Here is a 25,941-nt window from a genome sequence, read left to right as displayed (position 1 = left end):
ATCTACCGGCAAATTTGCGAAACTGCGAAAAATTAGAGAAACGCATTGCAGTCAATGGGCATCAAAATTATTTTGAGGCGAGCATCAATTTTGATGAGAGCATCAATTTTTATACGTGCGCCTATCTGGTCCAAATACATTAAAGTCAATGGGTGTCTGAATAATTGTGACGCATGACAATTTTTATGCGCGCACCAAAATTTTTTTGCCGTTGCAGATTTTTCGCTGGCGAATTGTCACCACATTTTCGCAAATTAATTTGCTTGCGTCAAAACATGGAAATTCGCCCCAAATTCGTGTCTGGTGAATTTATTCGCCCACCACTACTACTAAATATTTCTTTCAAGAATTTCCTACAATGAAGCATCATCTTACCTCTCTCCTCAAGGTTCTGTCCTGGACCCCTTCTTTTTTTTAGTTCCTACCCAGGCAAACTTAATCAACTCATATTGTTTCCAATACCTTCAGTATGCTGATGATACTCTGTATCTATCTCCTATTCTAATCTCAATCCAGAGCTCTTAACTCAGGTCTCTTCCTACTTGTCTGCTATGTCTACTTGGATGTCCCAACACGTCTGTAAGACAGAATTGATTCTCTTTCACCCATCCAACACTCATAACATTCCAGAAGTGTCTATTACAGTTAACAATTCCACTGTCACCCCTTCACCCTAGGCCTGGTACCTTGGGTTTCACCTAAGTCCTAAGAGATATATACCAAATAGGATAAGGCATCACCCAAGATGCTGCCAAAATACTAATTTACTCTCACATCATATCACACCTGGACTATTGTAACTCTCTATAAATTCTCTTTCCTCTCCAGTCCATAATGAACACTGCTGCCAGACTTATACACCACAGCAACTGATTCTCCTCTGCCATGCCCCTCTGCCAATCCCTGCACTGTTTTACCATTAAGAATAACATTCATACTAATGGCCCTCTCATTTTAAACAGTTTATAACTGCCCCACCCTACATCTCTGAACTTATATCTAGATACTCACCCAACCACTTGTGCTCCCCTACTGACCTGCTTCTCAGCTCTTCTCTCATTACCTCCTCATATACGCGCATTCAAAACTTTGCAAGAGCTACACCCTTTCCCTGGAATTTGCTCCCTCAGTCTGTCAGCAATCTCCCAATCTTTCTGTCTTATGGACAAAAAATGGAGCTTTGCAGGCATGGATTTGTGGGAAGGCTATAAAGGCCCTAGGGTGCATTTGAGTTTTTTTCCAGAGCACTGGAAAATGAGTTGCTCCCATCAAATTATCTACAAGTCCCAAACTAGCATGCACCCTGCCTTCCTGCACAACTGCCAACCCCTTGCTGCCTGCAGACACAGGAGAGATCAAGCAGCAGGTAGAGGAAGGTAAATAATATCTGGTGCAGCTCATCAACCTGGATAATACAATTATTATTATTAACTATTCAAAACAATTGGAGATTCCAAGATACAAATATAAATGGCACATACACTACAGCAGATACATATGTTTTTAACTCTGACCAATGGCTTTTCTTTCTCCTTTTTTTTAAAGTCGGATATTTTTTCTGTACTCCTGATTATTATGTTGGGGGCTGCAGTTGAGTAACCATGGCTAGCAAAGAGACATCAAGATTATTTGCAATGTAATATTCCCTGACAAATCATTATTTAATGTTTGTATAATTTCAGTTGGCCCTCATTAAAAACAAAAACAAAACCTGCATCTGTTTGCTATCATATATATATATATCCATCTGACCACCCTCCAATGCCAAAGTACCCTTGTTCTCTCTTTGCCAGAACATAATACTGAACAGAACAAAATATGCACAAGTGCTCAGAGGAGCATTCTGAGAAAGTTTACTTTCATTTTCTATTATGGGTTTATTTCTATTATTTTTCTATTATGGGTTTATACTGTATGTTGTTTCCATATATCAAAATAATGTCCGACAGGTGCATCTCTACACATTCATTGCAAGTCGGTATTGATTCTGTAACAACTTTTTCTAGAATCTTGATTTCATTTTCGTGAGCAAGATTATCTGACCTCACATGTTTTGATTAATATGGGGTATCATTTGTCCCAAACACATTCTTTATACAATAATATGCCTAGTACACAGAATTAATATCTCTCACATAAGTATCTGTGACCATATACACAGATAAAAAATATACAAAATACATATTTCTACTAAAGAATGAGAAATAAATCTGGGTTGTGCACAAAAGCATATCATTATATTACAAACGCCACAAGAAATCTGTCTTACAAATGTATAACATCTATGTAACAAATGTAGTTATGTGTAAAGTTACTTACAGAACAAATAATATATTTAAAAACCTTTGCAAACTTTCTTCCCCTGTCGGAAGTGGTCTCTAAACAGTTTTCGGGTTGGCAAAAGTTATATTAAATTTGCACAACTTGCATAACTTTTTGCATTGCGTATATTTTTTCCGTTACCGACTTTTATTACATTCCCCCATTATTATCTTGCAACCTAATCCATCGTTATAATAGGCCTAATGTCTGACAATCAAAGCCAATAATAAGCTTTATACTGTATATGATTATATTGCTACACCAATTACAGTATGTAGTAGTTTGACTACAGCTAATTAGCAGACTACTCATAAGATCTACACATCTTACTATACAGAATGGGTGTGCATATCATTAGTTGCACATCTGTGGCTAAACCTATTATGTAGTAGTTAAACTTTAGCTATGCAGTAACAAGCACAGTAACTTCTGGTATATGTATTACAACATGGCAGGTAGGTCTGGCCAGCTTCATGAAGAGGAAGAGGGAAACAGGAATACGAGTCAAAACACAATGGCAAAACAGCAGAAATGCCCACACAAGCAGATAAGTACAATTAGGGGCATATTTATTATGTTAAGTAAAACCAAATTTGCCTAAAAAACAGTATACAAAGCTGTGTAAAGTAAATGGCGAATTTATCAAGGTGCGTGTAATTTTACATCATGTAAACGCCAGATTTGATGCTATTTTACATTGCTTTCGGCGGAAGTCACAAAAGAAAAAAATGCATGAAAAATTGACGACGTTTTCTAAAACAGTGAAGCATGGCAATGTGTGGTGTATTATCCTGCCATTTTTTTTACACAGCGTGATAAATATGCCCCTTAGAATAACCAAATCACCTAAAATGATTATATTTGTGTTTTGCATGCTTTTCTTACTACTAAATCATGATCATGTTTTGTGCTTAAACATCAGCACAGCATTATATTTCTTAGCCATTTGTAAGAACGTCCAATTAAGAATTTGTAGTGTTTGTTTTCTGTTCATTAGTGATGTGCGGGTCGGGTAAAACCCAACTCGCACCCAACCATAACCGGCCCTCCCTCCTCCTGCCCGAGCCCAACTTCCGGCTTCCGTTTAGATACCAGCACTGACCCGCCCCGCAGATGATGTCACAAAAGGGGTGGGGCAATCAGGCACGCAGAAGTCGGAAGCTGGCAGTGCAAGGTGCAACTGTCACCCACAAAAGGGGGTGCGAGGTTGGCCGAAATCCGTCCGACCCGCCAGCAGGTATCAGGCCGGCCCGCACATCACTGCTGTTGATGAATGTTTATTACTATGCAGCACAGGGGACATTAGAGGGTGCCCTCTATAGCTGTCCAGATACTATCCTGGAGAAGAGCTGGCAACTTTTATCCCTTTTGTTAAAGAGCAATACGCTTTGTTCTTATTGGTTCAGTAATGTGACTGAAAGTATTGTTTCACAGAATGTATATTTTATCAGTTTTGGGAAACTGAGCTTTCATTTTGTTGATAGAATGAAATCTGTGCTATAAAATCTTGCTTTCTGTCACAAGCATCTATTTTGTCATTAAAATCTAGCTTGGCATGCACTAGTTAGTTACACCATTATATAATCTGTCAAAGTTTTTTGGGTTTTTTTCCATAATTCTTTTACACACTTTACACATAAGTGCGTCTGTTACATGGAAACATTTGTGAGACAGATTGCTTGTTAAGTTTTACAGTTTGGAGATTGTAATATACTGACATCCTTTTTATGCACAAACCAGATTTTATTCTTAAAGGGATACTGTCATGGAAAACATGTTTTTTTACAAAACACACCAGTTAATAGTGCTACTCCAGCAGAATTCTGCACTGAAATCCATTTCTCAAAAGAGCAAACAGATTTTTTTATATTCAATTTTGAAATCTGACATGGGGCTAGACATATTGTCAATTTCCCAGCTGCCCCCAGTCATGTGACTTGTGCCTGCACTTTAGGAGAGAAAAGCTTTCTGGCAGGCTGCTGTTTTTCCTTCTCAATGTAACTGAATGTGTCTCAGTGGGACATGGGTTTTTACTATTGAGTGCTGTTCTTATATCTACCAGGCAGCTGTTATCTTGTGTTAGGGAGCTGCTATCTGGTTACCTTCCCATTGTTCTGTTGTTAGGCTGCTGGGGGAAAAGGAAGGGGGTAATATCACTCCAACTTGCAGTACAGCAGTAAAGAGTGATTGAAGTTTATCAAAGCACAAGTCACATGACTTGGGGCAGCAGGGAAATTGACAATATGTCTAGCCCCATGTCAGATTTCAAAATTGAATATAAAAAAATCTGTTTGCTCTTTTGAGAAATGGATTTCAGTGCAGAATTCTGCTGGAGCAGCACTATTAACTGATTCATTTTGAAAAAAAAAATTTTTCCCATGACAGTATCCCTTTAAATATTTATGTAACCTGAGAGACATTCACTCTAAGTACTAGGGATATTTTTATAAACAGAATGTATTTGAGACAAACAGCAACCCATTGATTTATCTGTAGCAATTCTCACCATGCTGTAATGACAAAATATTAGCTATATTCTATCTGTAAAATTCTACACAAGTTACACAGTGTCGGACTGGCCCACCGGGACCAGGAAAAGTCCCGGTGGGCCCAGGTGTCAGTGGGCCCTCATGCTGCTAAACATTTGGCTTATTTCATGGTCATTCCCTATTTCTATGAGAACAAAGAGACTAAATAGATGGAAAAATAGATTATAGTATGTAAAGAAAAGAGACTAGGAGAATAGAGGTTAAGTGAGCAGAGGAAGAAAAATATTACTAAGAGTTGGCCCCTGGTCTAGGATTAATTGGTGGACCCCTGGCCAAAGGTTTTTGGGTGGGCCCCCGGTGTCCCAGTCCGACACTGAAGTTACACAAGTTAGTCTTTCCAAACGCCTACCTGCTTGGGGCACACATATTTCCATCTAACATCCCTTTATTTATCCCTTACAAACAAATTCTTTTGTTGTAAATGGCTTGAATAAAAGGAGCAAAAATGTATCGCCTGGGGACATTAGAGGAACTTTCAAATGGAGAACAGAAACTTCAAGCAATACTTTCAGGTGCCCAGTGAGATTTTAAAAGTCATGTAAAAAGGTTTTGATGTGGAGCTGTAGAAACAGTTCTGTCATTTTACTGGGATTTTTATGAGACACGTCCACGTTTTTCTTTCATTTTGTACCTCCCGATAAAAGGTGGTGACCATAAACACACCACTAAAGATCCAAGAGCCAAGAAAAGGTGGAAGGTGGGGTGAATTTTTGTATTTTTTTTTTCCTTTTTATTCGTGTTCCTTGGAAAAGGAGGCTTTTCTTTTGGTAAATGATAATGTGTTTCTCACTTCCCAAAGAATTCCAATAAATGAGATCTGAACCACATTACTGTTCTGCTGAACTTTCCTACCGCTAATGGACAAATTGAAGAGAGGCAGAGAACAAGTGTGTTATTAATTACCCAGATGGCTTTTTTTTTAATAGAATGGTGGCTTATTGCACAGTCACTAAACTCTGTGCTGAAGTCTCTTAATAATGCCGGCTTGCTAGCATTCCCTTAGAGAGAGAATAAAGGTAGCATTGACCACAAGGTTAAGTTATGTTAAGTTATCTAAGGAGATAGAAGACAAAGGAAGCATATTGTTTGGGATGAATGCCGTGCCCTGTCCTTGGTGCCCAGCATCTCTTCACAATGATGGATTTTCTAATTCACTGCAAGTTCTCATAAAAGTGGGTGGTCAGTTCTCTGGAAAATCCAACAGACTACCTATTCATAGTGGGTGGGAGGCAGAATTAACCTGGCTTGATTTAATACAGCAGAGAGACTTGGTAGGAGGATAAATTTAGGATTAATATATTAAATGTTAAGGTCAAGATGTTAAGTCTTTTGCTGAAAGACGTCAATGTAATAAAATAGGGCACAGACACAGAGATCACCTGAGCAGTTAATGATAACTTAAGGATCGCAAACTAGAGAAGTTATGTCATTAAAATTAATCTGGTACAAATTGTGGGAAGTCAGATGCTTGTTTATTTCTTAAAGGTATATTTCTGGCTTAATGTATTTTGAAATATATAACATGGACCTTAATGATAATCATATTACATAGTTATGTAGTTACATAGTTAAATCCGGTTGAAAAAAGACAAAGTCCATCAAGTTCAACCCCGACAAATAAAAACCCAGCATCCATACATACAACCATCCCTACTTTTAATTAAATTCTATATACCCATACCTATACTAACTATAGAGCTTATTATCACAATAGCCTTTGATATTATGTCTGTCCAAAAAATCATCCAAGCCATTCTTATAGTCATTAACTGAATCAGCCATCACAACATCACCCGGCAGTGCATTCCACAACCTCACTGTCCTGACTGTGAAGAACCCTCTACGTTGCTTCAAATGAAAGTTATTTTCTTCTAGTCTAAAGGGGTGGCCTCTGGTACGGTGATCCACTTTATGGGTAAAAAGGTCCCCTGCCATTTGTCTATAATGTCCTCTAATGTACTTGTAAAGTGTAATCATGTCCCCTCACCTTTTTTCCAGAGAAAACATCCCCAAACTTGACATCCCTTATAATTTAAGTCTTCCGTCCCTCTAACCAGTTTAGTTGCACTTAGTCTCTGTACTCTCTAAAGCTCATTTATATCCCTCTTAAGGAGTGGAGTCCAAAACTGAACTGCATACTCCAGATGAGGCCTTACCAGGGACTAGTGATGTGTGGGTCGGGTAAAACCCAACCCACACCCGACCTGAACCAGCCCTCCCTCCACCCGCGTCCGTCCACACCCGACTTCCAGGTTCCTTTTATAGACCCGCGCTGCCCAGCTGATGACCCCAGAAAAGGGACAGGGAGAGCAGGCGTGCATCTATAAAAGTGGAAGCCGGAAGCCGGCAGTTTAATGCGGTGGGCGGGGAGAGCAGGAAGAAGAGCCACCTGCAGGTCCCGCAGCATTCTGCATGGAACCTATAGTTCTGCACAATTTAGTATCATCTGCAAAAATAGAAACAGTACTTTCAATGCCAACTTCCAGGTCACCTTGAAGGACTGCCTTGGGCCGCCCTTCAGCGTTGGCCCGCTCAACCGCCCAGAAAAAACTTTTGGGAGAGGGGGCCTGTATCACAGCCCCTGGCAGTCTCTATCCTCAAGTGGCCTGGAATACAAACATACAGAAGATCCCGTGATTGTCTTTGCTTGTTGTATGGTAGTTGTGGTGTTTATACAAATGTCCTGTAGATGTCACTGTGCTCAGACTTATACTGTGCATACTTCCTGACAGCTTAAAAGTGAAAGTTACTGTTGTGTAATGGCTGCATGAGTCTCTGTTAATAAAGCACTGTTATACTCTACTCATCCTCGGCTACCCAAAACATAACAGTAGTTACTACACTGTATGTTGAGAGCACTAAAAGCCTCTTATTTCAACCTCATTGAGTCATTTCAGACATGTGGATGAGCTAATTTTGCATCCTTGCAAACATGATTTGGGGGCATTTTGCTCCCCCTTTTTCTCAGATGCAGAAATGTGTCCAAATATGCTCCTATTGCAGGTAAATATTTTTTCGGATGAGATTGGCATGAAAACTACCCTGAAGTATTCACATGATTTCCATTGCCAGTAACTGGGAATCTTTGGGGGAGACTTCACAGAATTCTTTTGTATTCTTAATGAAAACTTTAGGCAGAATAGACTTTTAGTCCAAGCCTTACTCACTGGACTTGAGTCAGACAGAGGAACATTTTATTCGTTTAATGGGACTGCGCAGTCTTATAAACCCACCGTTCATTTGTTTTTAGTACATTTACCTTAGCTTTGATGTGCATTTAATGTGCCTTTTTCATAGCATCAGTGTGAATAATGCAGTTTTTAGGTTTGAATGGCATTTTAATATTGTTTTAATAAAACCTGGCTTAGGCGATTTCACTAAATGCATGTGTGATTACTCCGACGTGGTCGTCAGAATGCAACTAATGAGATTTTAATAGTATTAATACTATAAAAACCTTTAAAAAATTGCCATCTGACACCAAAATGCTTACGTTAATGGGTAATTTGCCTTTCTAAATTGTAATAACTCTTTAAGTTCTTCGGAATGCTAAACTGTACAGTAACAACAAAATTGGTCACATTCAGCAGTTCAATCCAACACTTAAAATTGGCTATAAACAGAGAAGAAAGTTTAAAAGAAGAAGAATCTTCCAGCACGTGTAGATAGTTATCTTGTACCCTGACTAATTGAACTACAGTAACAGACATATGTAATAATACCTTTATTTGAGAGGACGACAATGGCCTGCGTGGGTTTCCTTTTTCTCCACTGGACAAAGTGCTACATAATTATATAAGGACACGATTGGGCACGATGTGAAAACTGACCACATCTGTATGTCATTAGTTTAAGTTTTCCCTTCTCTCATGTAATTGCATTCTCTCATGTATGCTACATCATTCCTCAATAAAATACAGCATGGACTTTTCACTCTCTCCTCCAGATAAGAATTGTGCACATTAATCATAAGGGGTATTGGTCAATTGTTGCTTTCATGTGTGACACTGGCTCTAACCCTGAGTGTATTTCTAGGATCCATGTCATAAAGCAAGCTAAGACCTTTGGTGCACATAGAAATACATTTCCCTATGTAAAATTATCAGTTAACAACTTTTGTTATTTTGATTTACACAATAGTACACAGTACTTTATGGGAAGATAAAGCAAGAAGATATTTATATGAGACATATTCGCTACCGTCTAACTTAGGGGCCGATTCACTAAGGGTCGAATATCGAGGGTTATATATCGATATTCGAATAGGAACTAAAATCCTTCGACTTCGAATATCGAAGTCGAAGGATTTAGCGCAGATAGTGCGATCGAACGATCAAAGGATTATTCCTTCGATCGAACGATTAAATCCTTCGAATCGAACGATTCGAAGGATTTAAATCCAACGATCGAAGGAATATCCTTCGATCAAAAAAAGTGAGCCAAACCTATGGGGACCTTCCCCATAGGCTAACATTGACTTCGGTAGCTTTTAGATGCCGAACTAGGGGGTCGAAGTTTTTTTTAAAGAGACAGTACTTCGACTATCGAATGGTCGAATAGTCGAACGATTTTTACTTCGAATCCTTCGATTCGAAGTCGTAGTCATAGTCGAAGGTCGAAGTAGCCCATTCGATGGTCGAAGTAGCCCAAAAAAAACTTCGAAATTCGAAGTTAGTGAATCGGCCCCAAGAAGACCTGCCACCCTAAATAATAATTCCAAATTCTATTTTATCATGTTAGTCAATCAAAATAAACTTTACTTAAAGTATATCAATTATTTTAATCTTGTTTCTTGAGTCTTGGAATTCGCAATCACAGCGAGCAGGCAGCAGCCATTTTTTAAACACTGTTATTAAGGAAAGCTTTGCATTATTCCAAAATCTCGCTTATGCACCAAAATGGAGGACAAGATAAACATGCTCATGCAGTGGCTAGAAAATTAGATGGTAAGGAACATGGGGTGTGACATCTATGAAGTGCAGAACAGAAAGTGAAAGTAATTGCCAGCCCTGCCTCTATGCCTGGGGCATAGAGGAGAGGCAGGCAATATACGATTGACAGCTGAAATTTTTAAATGCATTTATAACTGGTATGGATATTTAAAAAAAATAATGTCCAGTTTGAAAAGGACTTCTATTATACAGCTTTTAATTGAATAGGTCAGCTTTAATGTAATTCAAACTAGTATTTGAACAAAGGCACACTCCCTTCAATGCTTCTGCAAAAAATCCAATATTTTCTTTTATTCAAGGTGAGCTCTCAGCAAACGTTTCGGGGTCAAGCCCCTTCATCAAGTGCTTTAATGTAAAACTGCCAGTTGTTGCCATTCTGCTTAGACCTTGCTCATGTAAAAACTGTTAAAATAATTAATGTTAATAGCAAAACTGCTCAGAAGAGAACTCTGAGAAATTTTACATTTAAAGGTGGCCATACCACCTTTAAAAAATATAACACAAAATATATACACATTTGTGTTTGTTTGTTTTTTTATAGATAATAAAACTAAACTGCCCCCCAACCAATGCTGCAACACGTTTGCTGTGCCCCTTGGTCAGTTTTAGTATTTTTCAGATGAGCAAGTGCATGAAAATTGAAACCCACTATTATTATTTATGGTTGCACTATTTAAATTAAAACAGTGTGTAATGACATTTTGGTTTTGGAACTGGGTTTCATACACAGCCCTATATGACCATGAATCACTGGGAGCTGCACAGTATTGCTGAAGAGCTACTGACACCTGCAGGTAAGAATCCTCTGGTAATTAGTTTGTGTGACCTTCACTAACCTCTCTTTCAGCAATGATAAGGTTGAACTAAAATGCCACCTGCCAGAGCTGAAAGACAAAGCTCTGAAAAGGGCTAAATCATCCAGCTGTGTATTGTGAAGTGAGGTCTTTCAGAGCAGGTCCACGGGAAAAAAAACCCCAGTAATTTTAAGAAAACAAAGTAACCATAGACATTGCAAGATAGACTTAGAGGGTCAAGTGAAAAATCTTTGCCAGAGACCCAAGGGAAAAATAAAAAAAAAAGGCTCAAGAAAAAATCGAAAATGGAAAACTTTGTTTGATCAGGCATGTAGGTCTGTTTTCGTAAATTACAAATAATTAAAAGTATTTTGAAAACATCACCTAATTAAAACATTTTCTGTTTTTTTTTTTTTTTAATCTTTGAACAATATGTTTGCGAGATTTACCTTGGCTGGTGGGGGGTGGAAATACATCAACCTTTTCCACCCAATAGACAGAGATTATAATTCTTTCCCAGGACCACAGTCACCTGGAGTAACCTGCATCCAATTCTGCTTCGATGTCTGAGCCCAGGGCAACAAAATCACTCGGAAAAAAATAAATTTTGGACAGGAAAAGAAATGTCTGAGTAAAGCTCAGAAGATGCCCCTAACACTATCATTAGGAATGGATACTAAGGTTTAGCCTTGAGGTCGATTTAAAGCTGTACAGTATTTTTGTTTTCGTTTGTAACAATTTTTATTGTATTCATTACTTTATTCATTGTATACATTGGCAATCAAATAATATAAGAATCTCTCTAATGCTTTATTTACCAGTAGGTTCTTCCATCAGTCATGGGTGCACCCATTCCGATCAGAAGAAAGGAGGTTCCATTTCAGAAAGGGTTTTTTACAGTGAGAGCTGTGAAGTTGTGGAATTCTCTCCCTGAATCAGTTGTACAGGCTGATACATTAGATAGCTTTAAGAAGGGTTGGATGGTTTTTTAGCAAGTGAAGGAATACAGGGTCATGGAAGATAGCTCATAGTACAAGTTGATCCAGGGACTAGTCCTATTGACATCTTGAATTAAAGAAGGAATTATTTTTTTGGAGAGGCTTTAGAAGGGTTTTTTTTCTTTTTTGCCTTTCTCTGTATCAATTAGCAGTTAGGTGGAATTTATATAGACATAAAAGGTTGAATGCTTTATGGATGTTTGTCTTTTATGTGGTTTCCATGGCACAGAAAAGTATGAGTTAACAGAGTCCATTTCCTATACTGTAGGTTCTGTACTGACAGATTGCAATTAGCACTTTACCATGGTCCCAATGCCAAAATATGGCAAAAATAGGCTCCGTTCACGCTTGCTTTTTTTTTTTCTGAAAACCATAAAAAAGGCACAGCAAGGGAATACAAGACTAAAGCTGGCCACAGACGCAAAGATTCGATCGTATGAATCAATGTACGATCGGACTTTCCCATCTCCCGACCTGCCACTAAACATTCAGATCAAAGTCTTACCATTCCGACCAAATAAAGAACAGATCAGCCGATGTTCTGCCCCTGACAGCAATCGTACGATAGGCAAAGCTAGTGACAATCTCCCACTGAAAATCGTACAATCTGCAATACACGCAGAGATATTACCCGCAGCCGACAGAAATTTTCTAACCTGTCCCATCGACCAAACTACCGATCTTCGCCGGACAAAAAATGTCGGGACTCTCTACACACGTTCCAAAAATCGTACGAATCCTCGATTCGTACGATGAGATCTTTGCGTCTATGGCCAGCTTAAATGCCCATTTGGAGTGTTCTCTCTGCAGAGCTGCATTTGGCAACTTTGGTAAACTAGCCCTGTGCATGCAACCTACCACAGGGGGAACAAACAGGATCATGGAGAAAATGATAAAATTCAAAGTGGAATGCTAAAAAATGCATATTATATCAGGGATACATTGAATCCTGGATTCATTTCAGGATTCAGCCAAATCAGAGCCTGGCTGTGTCTATCCCCTTCTGCTTCCTAATTAGGGTTTGGATTTGGTTCGAGATTTGGCCGAATCCTTCTTGAAAGATTTGACATTCAGCCGAATACCAAAAATAGGGATCCCCCGGTGCATCCCTATTTTATATTCCCCAAATATACACAAAGGACAACAAAACTAGCATTAACAATCATTGGGAACAGGTATTTCAGACAGTTCCAGAAAATGTGTGCCTCAAATAACTGCAAATACCAGTGCAGTAATTTGTCTGTCTCAGTAAAAAAGTTATTAAAATGGTTAAGATTGTAATGTACAATCTGACAGGAATTAACAACTGTATTTTTCCCATTAATTATTTTTCTTCAGTCTGCTTAGAGTTAGTTTTACTCATTCATGTATTTTTTATATTTTTATAAATGTTAATATTTACTTCTGAACTCTCTCTGCCACTAGGTGGAGAATGCAAAGTTTTTGCTACCTGTAGAAGAGCTGGGAGGTTGAATATTAAAAAGATATCAATCCATGGGCCACTAGCCTTCCTGCTTACTTATGGAAAAGTTGTTAACTTTACATTTTTTAAAGGGGTCGTTCAGCTTTAAATGATCTTTTAGCATAATGTAGAAACAGATATTCTGAGACAATTTGCATTTTTTTTTATTATTTGTGTTTTTTGTCTTATTTAAAATATTTTATTCAGCAGCTCTCCAGTTTGCAATTTCAGCACTCTGGTTGCTAGGGTTCAAATTACCCTAGCAACCATGCATTGATTTACATAAGAGACTGGGATATGAATAGGAGAGGGCCTGAATAGAAAGATGAGCAATAAAATTAGCAATAGCAATAAATGTGTAGCCGTAGCATTTGTTTTTTTAAAGGAAAACTATACCCCCCAAACAATGTAGGTCTCTATAAAAAGATATTGCATAAAACAACTCATATGTAAAACCCTGCTTCATGTAAATAAGCCATTTTCATAATAATATACTTTTCTAGTAGTATGTGCCATTGGGTAATCATAAAAATTGCCATTTTAAAAAATAAGGGCCGTCCCCTGGGATCGTAGGATTCACTGTACTCACAAATATACCAACAAACAGGGCCGGCCTTAGGCCTATTGGACCAATTGGGCCCAATTGGGCCCCGCGCCTCTGGGGGCCCCGCAATAGAGGGCAGCACAGGTAATATTTCCCCCAGCACATGATGCTGCCTGGCCTGCCCCCAACTCCTCTCACTCTCTTACCTTGTCTGCCCCTTTCCTTTCTATTTTGTGCCTGTATGCCCTTATTTTCCTAAATACTTGGTGTGTCGGGAGCCAGCAAAACTTTGTCTAGGGGCCCCGTCAACATGGTCCCAATTGGGCCCCACATTTGATAGGACCAGCCCTGCCAACAAACCATATATGTTGGGTCACATGAGCCAATTAACAGACAGAGTTGTGTCTTTTGCTTCCACACTTCTTCCTGTTACAGTTAGAGTTGCAGTATTTCTGGTCAGGTGATCTCTGAGGCAGCACAGAGACCATCACGAAATGGTGGCTCAAGGCAAGAGATGTAAAAGGGCAATATTTACTTAAATATATATTCCAGTTTGGTAAGATTCTTTAATATGTCACTTAATATGATATAAACTATCTGATGTGTTCATTTTGGGGGTATAGTTTTCCTTTAAATGAGATTAGTGACCGCCATTTGAAAGCTTTAAAAGAAAGAGTCAAAAGAAGGCAAATAATTTAACAAAAACTATACAAAACAAATAATGAAGACCAATAGAAAAGTTGCTAAGAATTAGCCATTCTATAACACACACAATGTTACCTTGAAGGTAAAACAGCCCTTAATTTCTGAGAACACTGAAACTGTATCCATTATGCAAGAGAAAATGAAACAAAGCAGCTAATGCTTCTGTTAAAGTATTAATATGTATTTGCAGAAAATTTAAACATTAAAAAATGTTTTAAATTATTTCACTATAAAGGATGACACAATTATCATCTCATTTTTAATTTACATTTTTGTAAGATCACGTATCAGATTTCTTTCATGCTGCCCTTCACAAAGGTATACAAAAGCAAGGTACTGGTGAAAGGGGATAACATTGCTTTGTTGGTGACCTTTTCATGCTCATTAGCGCAGGGCATTCCATAGGAACATTTCCCAGTGCTGTGTTATATGGTGCTAGAATGTATATTTCACAAAACAAACAAAAGAAAACCTTCTTGCCCCTAAAATGAACCATATACATAATCAAGTTCTCCTGTGTGCTGAATTAAAATTATGTTTGATCCACTTCCACCCTTCTCTCCTAATCTTCTTTAAGAGATACAGGAGATACGTTTTCAGCTCCTTCCTTTTGAATGAATATAACATAACACTGCTGAATGATGGATGATGAGTTTTAAGTACACGCACAAGCTAAGGTTTCCCTCGAACCCTTAGATTCTCTCTGCGACAGGCTGTAGGGAAAACTGTACCAAATCAATCAATAACAGCAATAAAAAAATCCACATGGAATCAAAAGCAGTAAAATGTCAGAACCAGCGGTGGGAATAAGTGTTTTTCAGTGATCAGTTACACGTCACATATCAAACTGTGAGTCATGCCACAGACCTATATTCCCTATACAGCAGCACAATGATAGCAGCATTACTGACAAAAAATAAAGTGTGATAGATTAGCTAACTACAGATGCATTGGCTTTCAGTTCTGAACTGGGACTTTACAGGTTCTTCTCTGCCAACAAATACCTGGCCCAAGATCTTCAACATCCTTCCTTCTTTATTTAAGTGCATATTTTGGTAATTGCAGGTACAAAAAAAGCTCATAGGAAGTCATTAATCTTTCGACTATTCTGCCATTTCTAAATTCAAACAATAGCCACTCTGAGAAAAACTAGAAAATGTTCATACTTGGATGCATTGAAGGAAAAGGCTGTTTTAAAAGGAGATACGTTTGAATAAAATTGGGTGGGAATTATGGAAATTCAAAAAATATACATTAAAATGTACATTTTCAAACTACAGGTATGACGCGTGTTATCCAGAACGGGATTTTCCAGATAAAGAATCTTTCCATAATTTGGATCTCCATTCAATGTCTACTAAAACATTATTCAAACATAAATTAAAGGAGTTGTTTACCTTCAAATTAACCATTTAGTATGATGCAGAGAGTGATATTCTAAGACAATTTGCAATTGTTTTTCATTTTTTATTATTTGTGGTTTTTGAGTTATTTAGCTTTTTATTCAGCAGCTCTCTAGTTTGCAATTTCAGCAGGGTCCAAATTACCCTAGCAACCCTGCATTGATTTGAATAAGAGACTGGAATATGAATAGGAGATGGTCTGAATAGAAAGATGAGTAATAAAAGTAGCAATAACAATAAATGTGTAACCTTACAGAGCATTTGATTTCTAGATGGGGTCAGTGACCCCAATGTAAAGGCTGCAAAGAGTCAGAAGTAAAAGACAAATATTTAAAAAAACTATAAAAAAGAAAAAAATGAAAGACCAAGTTTCTTAGTATTGGCTATTCTAAAAAATACTAAAAGTAAAATACTAAAATACTAAAAGGATCGTTTTGGCCCCTGTAAGGATTAACTTTATCTCAGTTGGGATCAAGTACAAGGTACTGTTTTAATATTACAGAGAAAAAGGAAATTAATTTTTAAAATTAGAAATATTAAATTAAAATGTCTATCGGAGAAGTCCTTCCCGTAATTTGGAGCTTTCTGGATAAAGGGTTTCCAGATAAGTGATCCCATACCTGTATTTATGTGCAGTTCTTTGTAACACCAGTACATAGTAAACACCCTGTATATTGTCTTAATTAAGGAAAAACAATAACATATTAATTAATAATTCAATTATTCATGGATTCTAGTAAAGATATCCAACCTGCAGCCCTACAACTTTAAAGGGATACTGTCATGGGAAAAATGTTTTTTTCAGAATGAATCATTTATTAGTGCTGCTCCAGCAGAATTCTGCACTGAAATCCATTTCTCAAAAGAACAAACAGATTTTTTTATATTCAATTTTGAAATCTGACATGGGGCTAGACATTTTGTCAATTTCCCAGCTGCCTCTGGTCATGTGACTTGTGCCTGCACTTTAGGAGAGAAATGCTTTCTGGCAGGCTGCTGTTTTTCCTTCTCAATGTAACTCAATGTATCTCGGTGGGACATGGGTTTTTACTATTGGCAGCTGTTATCTTGTGTTAGGGAGCTGTTATCTGGTTACCTTCCCATTGTTCTTTTGTTTGGCTGCTGGGGGGGGGAGGGAGGGGGTGATATCACTCCAACTTGCAGTACAGCAGTAAAGAGTGATTGAAGTTTATCAGAGCACAAGTCACATGACTTGGGGCAGCTGGGAAATTGACAATATGTCTAGCCCCATGTCAGATTTCAAAATTGAATATAAAAAAATCTGTTTGTTCTTTTGAGAAATGGATTTCAGTGCAGAATTCTGCTGGAGTAGCACTATTAACTGATTTATTTTGAAAAAAAAAAAATTTCCATGACAGTATCCCTTTAAAAATACTTGACAGTGGTGGCCAACTTTAACATTGGAGGATGTGAGGAGATAAAGTTCAGTTTAGCATTATCCCTATGTATGTATGTAAAAAACATAAAGGATGTTACAGTTGTAACATTACATTCCACAGTTGTACATTGACGATTTTGGCAGAATAATAAGCAAAAGCTATAAATCAACCCCTGTGAGTATTGATGAAGTCACCGAGTTATTCCAATAACATATAAAAGCCCAAATGCTGCGGGCCCAATTCTTTAATACAGGTCATAGAAGGAGACTTCTTATATCCTAATATTTTAAAGTAAGGGGAAACATTGTGTCTTGTAAAACACAAGTTGCAAAGGGTTCATCTGACACAATGAGCACTGTTTATAACTAATAAGATCATTGCATTACATTTATAAGGATATGTTTTATAGGTTATCCATGGCTGTTGTATAATATTGAATATATATATATAGATAGATAGCTAGACAGACGGACAGACAGACAGACAGACAGACAGACAGACAGACAGACAGACAGACAGATAGATAGATATACTGGATTTTATTACGGTATTGGCCATGTAATATTATCATCATATTGGGCAAAATTTGAAAAAACTAACTCTAACTAATACAGGATCGAGCAGACTAAATCTGTACTGCATGGCAATGTGCCTGTGACCTTGCTTTTAATATTTATATTTTGTGCCCTAAAGACATCACACTGAAGGTGTAAATAGTTTCCTGACTATGTCTTTCCTCCTCCATCCCATCTTCTTTACCATCAGCCTAAGCCTATAAGAAAATAATTTTAAATAGCATTGAGATATTCCACAGTGCTCTACAAAGATTGTACATCATTCACATCAGGCTCTGCCACAGTTGATCTTATTCAATTTTATCAGGAGATTATTACAGAATACTAACATCCCACATGTGTAGGCACCCCCGAAGACCCTCTAATCTTCTCAGGTATAAGCAGCCCCTGGATCAACTGCTTCTATTTTTATGCAACTGCCCCATTCTCATCGGTGAAGCCATATTATGGACAATTTACTAGGGATGGGCGAATTTGAACTGTTTCGTTTCACCAACAATTTGCCGCCGGCGAATTGTCACCGATGCCCATTAAAGTCTATGGGCGTCAAAAAAACGTTTGACTTTTTTTTGGCGCCCATCTTTTTTTTTTTGACACACGCTGCCATACAAGTCTATGAACTTCATTTCCATGGCGAAACAAGGCAAAGAAATTCGCCCACCGGGGCTGCCACCTGCAGGACCTAGTTGAGAGCTCCTGCTCCTCCAAATCCCACCACCTTCCCCTCGCTGAACACCGCACTTTCTCTTTTCAGCAGCAATGGAGGAGAGGAGTGAATGGACATCCAGAATTCCTGGTGGAGAGGACCTTTTTCAGATGGAGCAGGCCTGGGTAAGCAGAGAGCTGTGGGGCCCACTAGGTCTTTTTTTCCCGGTGTCCTGTCAGTGCAGTCCGCCCCTTTTAAATTGTATGAAAAACATATGCCTGCATATTTTATGATGTTTGTGGCTATAAGTAGTAATAACACTTAAAGAAGAAATGCCTTGTGTAGGGTAAATGGGGGAACCAACCCACCTGAAGGCCGTGCAAAACACTTATGCCTACCCCAAAGTCTGTCATTTGGTAAACAGCAGTCTCTCTGGTTAGGCGCCATCTTTCAGTGCTTAATGTTGATGCTCATTTACAGAGGAAATAGATAGAAAGAGCAAAAGCAGAATTTTCTATTCCTTCTCCTTTCTTTGCTTCTAGACCTTTTAAGCCTTGGGTTAAATAGACCTATGTTTATACTATGTATTGTATATATTTGTACAAATTACACAGGTATCTTGGTATTATAATCCACACAATGACACATCTAGTATTAGTGCTATCATTTAACTAACAGATGATGCTGGAAGTTGTGGTCAAATGATGGTTCAAGGAATAGAGTTTGGACAGGAGCCCCCTGGTGTAGCCTACATAGGGGTAAATTTATCAAAGTTCCGCCACTAGAGTGAAATTCCGCAGCTCTCCATTCATTTCTATGGGATTTTGAAAGGCGTATTTATCAATGGGAGAAAGTGAAATTATATAAATACGCCTTTAAAAACCCCATAGAAATGAATGGGAAGTGGCGGAATTTCACTCTAGTGGCGAAACTTCACTATTAACTTCACTCTTTGATAAATATACCCCTCAGTGTTATTCAGGGTGCTTGAGGGAGACTCCAGGAATTGTAATGCCTGTTACACAATGCTCAAATGTTTTCACCTTCAAAGAAATGTGTTATTATACAACTCCCCCTATATGAATACAATATGTTCGGCCCATGTGAAGCCTTATGGCATAACTCCCATCCAGAATTCCGCGGCTGACAGATGCTGCTGGCTCAGTATCAGTACCTAATTCCAAACCATAATGAATCAAGATGTCAGTGCAATTTAATGCTATCTCACTAAGGATTTCTGGAACGGAGAAACAAGAACGCACATCCAAGAGACAATTTGCAGTGTGTAGAGTAATCTGATTTAGGTATAATTGGTCTCCTGCTTCATTTTCCAATAGCCTGGGTTGTACATAATTGCCTGCCTCTTACACTGGTTACATATATGAGCTATGAGCATGTGGATGACAACAGGTGTTACCTTTGATTGAAATAGAAGCAGACTCTACAATGAATTGAGAGTAAAGTGTGAAATAGTGACCTCACTTGATAGCAAGAGTAGTATGTAATCAGTAGGAATAGAGCAATACATAGCCCTATCTTTTTCCCTTCAGATCAGGTACACATGGAACGGAACAAAATCTCATAGCTCCTGCACATCATAAGTAAATCAACACCATGAACAAAAATATGAGAAATTCTCTAGAACAGCTCAATTGTCCCATGGCTGCAATCCAGAAAGAGAGTCCCCTGGTAAACATTAACAATCACTGCCAAGACAAATGCAAATTGTGAGTAAAAAGGGAGCACTTCCCCTACCTGACCTCTTGCTGAACAGAGCCAAAGGCTCCTTACTTCTTAGCAAAGATGTTGCAACATAACGTCATGGTGTGGAAAGGTGAAATGCAGCCAAGACATGGCAGATTGATCCATTCCAGACATTTGTAACACTGGGGGAAACAGGTGCAAACCACTGAGCCATCTGTCAGTAAGTCGTAGTGATCGCTCCTTGATATCTTAATCGTTCAATGATCCATGTGCATTGGCATCATCCGTGCCCTAGTTAACTGCAGCGAGCACATCTGCCTTACCTTCAGCCTCCTGATATGCTTTTATTTCTAGGCATGAATCTCAACCTCTACATAAGGCATGTCTGCCACCAATTTCCTTCCCGACAGGACTTTAATACAATATTGGCATTACTAGGCCCAGATTTGAGGAAAGTCACAAAGGCCCGGGCCTAGGGCAGCAGGATTTTAGAAGGCAGCGGAGGGGCCAGGTTCGCCCCTGATGTCACCCAGCAGCATCGGCACTGGTTCCGAAGTACTGGGGATGTGCAGCAGATTTGATGGGCCTCATACCCCCTCACCCCTCTCAGCTTCACCTGCTGTATACCCAGCAAGTCTACAATTTAATAATAATTATTTTTAAAGGCAAACTGTGCCCTGGCAATTTTTCTCTTTCTCTTTGTATACAGATTTTATCTTTTTATCATTTATAGCAGCTGGTCAACTCCAGACCAGAGCACTGGTGAAATCTTTTTTGTGTTTATGCATACTTGGGTGCCTCTATATAAATATGGCTGTTATTCCATGCCTGTCCGTGCATACACATTCAGGGAGCGGAAGGCAATGGATCGGCTATATAAGCCTGAGAATAGGACCCGTCTATCATTAGCCTCAAGCTGTCCAAGCTGTTGCACACTGCCTTTATACTCCAACCTTACTAGTCTGCTGCCCCTGCAGCCATGGCACATACTTCTCAGTTCTTTTTGCTTTTCCTAACGACTGCATGTGTGGCTGTAAAATAATATGGTTTCCTTTGAAGCATTTATTTTTTTATGCCATCATGCTTTAAATGTTCTATTCCATTTCTTAAAAGGGTTGTTTGCCTTAAAAGCAATTAAAAGCAATTTGTGATGCTGACAAATAGTATTCTATTATTGTACTGTACCTTGTCTGGTCTATTAGTGTATTGTGTACAGCTCTGCATACACAAACAGCACTATATAAATAAACGAATGCATACATATGTACATAAGTGCATTGTGAAAGAAACTGGTGATTCATACAGGGACATTGCAGACATAATCAAACTATGAATTCAAGCATGTTGACGTTCTTTGATTGTGTCCTGATGGGCATTGCCACGTCATTGCTCATGCTGTCCGGTAGGGGCCATGTGGGCTCAAGTATATTAATAATCTGTGTTCTTCTTAGAACATGGCACATGTGCATTTTGCATTTTAAACTCTGATAAAACGCATTTATAAACCACAGCAAACAATATGTGGGTAGGATTTAATGATCAACTTTTGAAAGAACATATTTAATTAGTTTGTATGGGTAACTAAGCCTAAAAATAAAAACTACCGCAAATCTTATTTTAGTAAGCCATGAACATATCCATACTATTTCAATCATTTAACAAGATGTGCTGACCCTTTAATTAGAAAGACATAAAGCCCCAAATATTCATACCTCATCCCAGTCAGGAAAACTTTGCACATTCCCACTATCCCAGAAAAATAAAAAGTAAAATACAAGGTGGTCTTTTTTACTGAGGTGTTTATGTCTGCAGTGTTTCAATGGCCTGTACAGAAACTGTTGTTTATACCATGCACCATTGTGTCTCAAGAGATCTCTTTAAGGTATACTGTATAGGAGTATAGGTAAGTATAAATCGTTCTTGAAGTTACTGGTTGTAGATTTTGTTTTTTTTTCGATTTTCCAAACAATTATTATACCAGGAAATCTAAAACCATTCCTTTATCTGCATACCTGTTTTGCTATTCACCTTTTGTGTCGCTGTAGTGAAACCAATTGGTCACAAAGACCACAATTTTGCTATTGTTCAACATCATTTCCTTATTCTTTTTAAACGATAAAAACGAATGAGAAGCCCCATGTGCAGAAACATGCCCATTCCAGACAGAGTGTTCTGCCAGTACAGTAGTTTTGTCAACATTATTGGCCTCTGTCTTTATTTCCGTTATGGTTAAGTGAAAACAGCAAATTATGTTTTCCCAAGCAAATCAATGGATTGTCTGGTTTCTTTTACTTCAGTCTGGTGTTCAAAGTAGATTCCAGACCAATCCACAATGAAGTATCATGGCACATAATGATTTAATACTGTATATTATCATATTATCCAGCATCCTGATATGCCTCTGTTATCAGGCTGAGCCCTACTTTATTACTTCGTTTTTTGGATACATGCACACATGCAGAACATATAATAGAGTTCTGGCATCGAGTGAGTTGTAGTGCAGGAATATCTCAGATTGATTCTTAAAGCAATGCTGAATAGAAACACAATAGCCCAATTAAATAACAGCAACATTACTGATTTGGAATTGGTAGACAAGATTTTTACTTGGGCTGCTTACTTGGATCATTTGGAGTGAAATTGGAGACTTCTATAAACAGTTTATGAATTATTATTTTTATTATATAAAGCACAACATATTTATTCCGCACTTTCACAAAACATACACCATTCACATGAGCCGCCAATGGAGTTTATAATCTAAGATCCCTATTACATTAACACATAAAGTAGGGTCAGATTTATAGAAGTAATTACCTGTGTGTATGTATTTGGAGTGTGGAAACCTGAGTACCTTGAGAAAATCTACGCAGACAAAGGGAGAATGTACAGACTGCTTGCAGGTTGCACTGGCCGGAATTGAACTCAGGACCCCAGCACAGCTGAAATACTTCCCATTGACCCACCTTGTATATACCCTAAAAGGAGGGCCCTGAGGCCCAAGGGAATGCTTTATAACAATGAAAATCACATATTGTCCTATGTGTGCATACTAACTAGAAGGCAGTGAAAGTAAATATGACTGATAATAACACATCTGAAACCTGCATTATATTCCATCACAGGAGAAACCTTAAATTATGGAAAAATGTGTGTTCATTGCAAGTATCATATCCACGTGCAATTTAGTATAAAGCTCCCCATAGACGCGACGATTCTTCTTGCCGAACGACCGATTTTAGCGAGGTCCGACCAATCCTTCAAAATTATCGTGCGGTTAGTGGGATTCGAACGATCGACCATCTTACGATTTTTCGGCCGACATCTGTCAGGAAATTGATCGGCCAGGTTAAAAAATCTTTGTCGGTGCCAGTGCAATCTATCTATGTTTGCAGGGCCAACCAGACAGCTCCCCTTTGTTTTCCTGGCAAATTGGTCTTTTTAGTTGATGGTCAATTCGTACGATCGTTCCGAGAAAATCGTGGTCTCACGATGAGGATCGGATCTTTTAAAAATCTCAACATCTATGGCCAGCTTCAGACTTCACTGAAGTTATCTTTTTCTATTGAATAGTATAGAATCAGCTAAATTGAGGATTGCAATCTCCTTCCGTTAAAAGGCATATCAAATCTGCATGCTGAATGTCTTATTAACAATGAATTCAGGTGCATGCTGCATAGCTGCACATAAATGCATCTAACTCAATAATGGACATGAATTTAATGTTCTCTGTATCTTCAGCAAAGCCAAATTTATCCAAAGAAATTCACAGAAAAATGCTTATGAACAAGATAGTACAAGCAGCTAAATCGTGTCTGCTTACATACATGAGAGCTAATTACAGAATGCAATGTAGCACAGCAAATATGAAATACTGCAGAACAAGCAGCTGTTGTCATGATGTTACAAAATCGACACACTCATCTGCCCCCGTCCCCCCACTAGGCACTACTGGATGCACCTTTGATGGGATCCCACTCAGGGGCTGCCAGCTGTCCCCACTCCCAAATTATAAATGTACTCAAATTACTGTATCTAATGTTCAACCTACATCTGTGCTCTGCTGGCCCAGATACCAATTCCCTCTACCCTCCCTCAAATTCTTCCAAACTCAAATTCCTTTTAATGCAGAAAAAAAGTGTGATTGGTGGTCAGGAAGTGAAAGGACAAGGAACGGCAACATTATTATTATTATTATTATTATAAACATTCAGTAAAACATTTTAGCATAGGCTATTTGTTTTCTATGCACATGTATGTTGTTATTAATAAATGTATGAGTTGCTTATTTGCAAAAAACAACATAATACCAAGGACAGATTCTAATGAACAGTGCCCTCTGGTGAACAAATTACAAATACATTTGTGGACAGTACAGGGGGCACATTTACTAAGTTCGAGTGAAGGATTAGAATAAAAAAAACTTCGAGTTTCAAAGGTTTTTTTGGCTACTTCGACCATCGAATTGGCTACTTCAACCTTCGACTACGACTTTGACTTGGAATCCAACGATTCGAACTAAAAATCGTTCGACTATTCGACCGTCGAAGTACTGTCTCTTTAAAAAAGACTTCTACCCCCTACTTTGCCACCTAAAACCTACCGAGGTGCAATGTTAGCCTATGGGGAAGGTCCCCATAGGCTTTCCTAGGTTTTTTTTGATCGAAGGAAAATCGTTCGATCAATGGATTACACTCAAGCGATTATTCCTTCGATATTCAAAGTCGAAGGATTTAACTAACCCTCGATATTCGACCAGTAGTAAATGTGCCCCCAGGTGGTGTTCACCTTCCAACACTTTTTTTCCAGTTCAGTTGCTTTAAATAGTTCACCAGAAATAAATACTTTTTTCAGTTACTTTCTGTTTTCTATTTGTGACAATTTTTTTAATACTGAAGTGTAAAGTTTCATTTTTCACCTTCTTATGTCTTTCTAAAGCAGTTCTTAGAGGGGGGGTCACCTAAATTCTTCCTGTTCTAAATTGATACATTTAGTTGATAGATTTCTTATCTTTCCTGCTGAGCAGAATCCGAGTTTCATTAAAGGCAGCTGTTAGAATTGATACAATAGTTGCTAATATTCTACAGATGCTGCTGAGAAGTGTATCAACTAATGGAGCAAATTGTAACATTTTAAAGCCGCACTTAGATCACGGAGCTGCCAGACTGAAACACCAGAGACAAGAGGAACATTAAACTTCAATCTTGCAGAAATTGTCAAATATAAAATATGCAAAGCAATTGAATAAAAGTCAACCTGAAAACAATTGAACTAAAAAAGTAGTTTGGAATATTTGGAAGGTGAACAACCCATTTAATGCTGCATTCAGTATTCGCTTTTCTTACCATCCTTCCTAGGATGGAGTTGGGGGGGGGGGGTAAAATTGGGATTCTCTCAAAAAAAATTCTACTGCAGGGAAACAAGAAAGAACTTGGAATCATAATGCTAGACTCCCCAGGAATGTGACTTTGTCCAGTGTTAATGATGCATGACTTAAGTCTAAGTGAGCCTGAACATATTGGCAGATAGGATTGATATGGCTCACATGGTTAAAACAAACCTTTGAAGTGCTGTTTTTTGTGCTGTGTTATGGCAGAGACACACGCTGCAATTCGGGGAGATTAGTCACCTGGCTACAAATCTCCTCTTCTTCGGGGCGACTAATCTCCCAGAACTGCCTCCCCTGCCTTCCCGCCGGCTAGAATGAAAATCGTCAGCGGGATGGCATTTGGAGTGCTTCGTTTTCCAAAGTTGCCTTACAAGGAAACTTCAGAAAACGAAACGCTCCGAATGCCATCCCGCTGCCGATTTTCATTCTAGCCAGCAGGAAGGCAGTGAAGGCAGTTCAGAGAGATAAGTCGCCCCAAGAAGAGGAGATTTGTCGCCG

The sequence above is a fragment of the Xenopus laevis genome, chromosome 6S, assembly GCF_017654675.1.
Source record: "Xenopus laevis strain J_2021 chromosome 6S, Xenopus_laevis_v10.1, whole genome shotgun sequence".
In the NCBI taxonomy this organism is placed as follows: Eukaryota; Metazoa; Chordata; class Amphibia; order Anura; family Pipidae; genus Xenopus; species Xenopus laevis.
The sequence above is the reverse complement of the archived record's forward strand: the minus strand, read 5'-3'. Positions refer to the sequence as shown.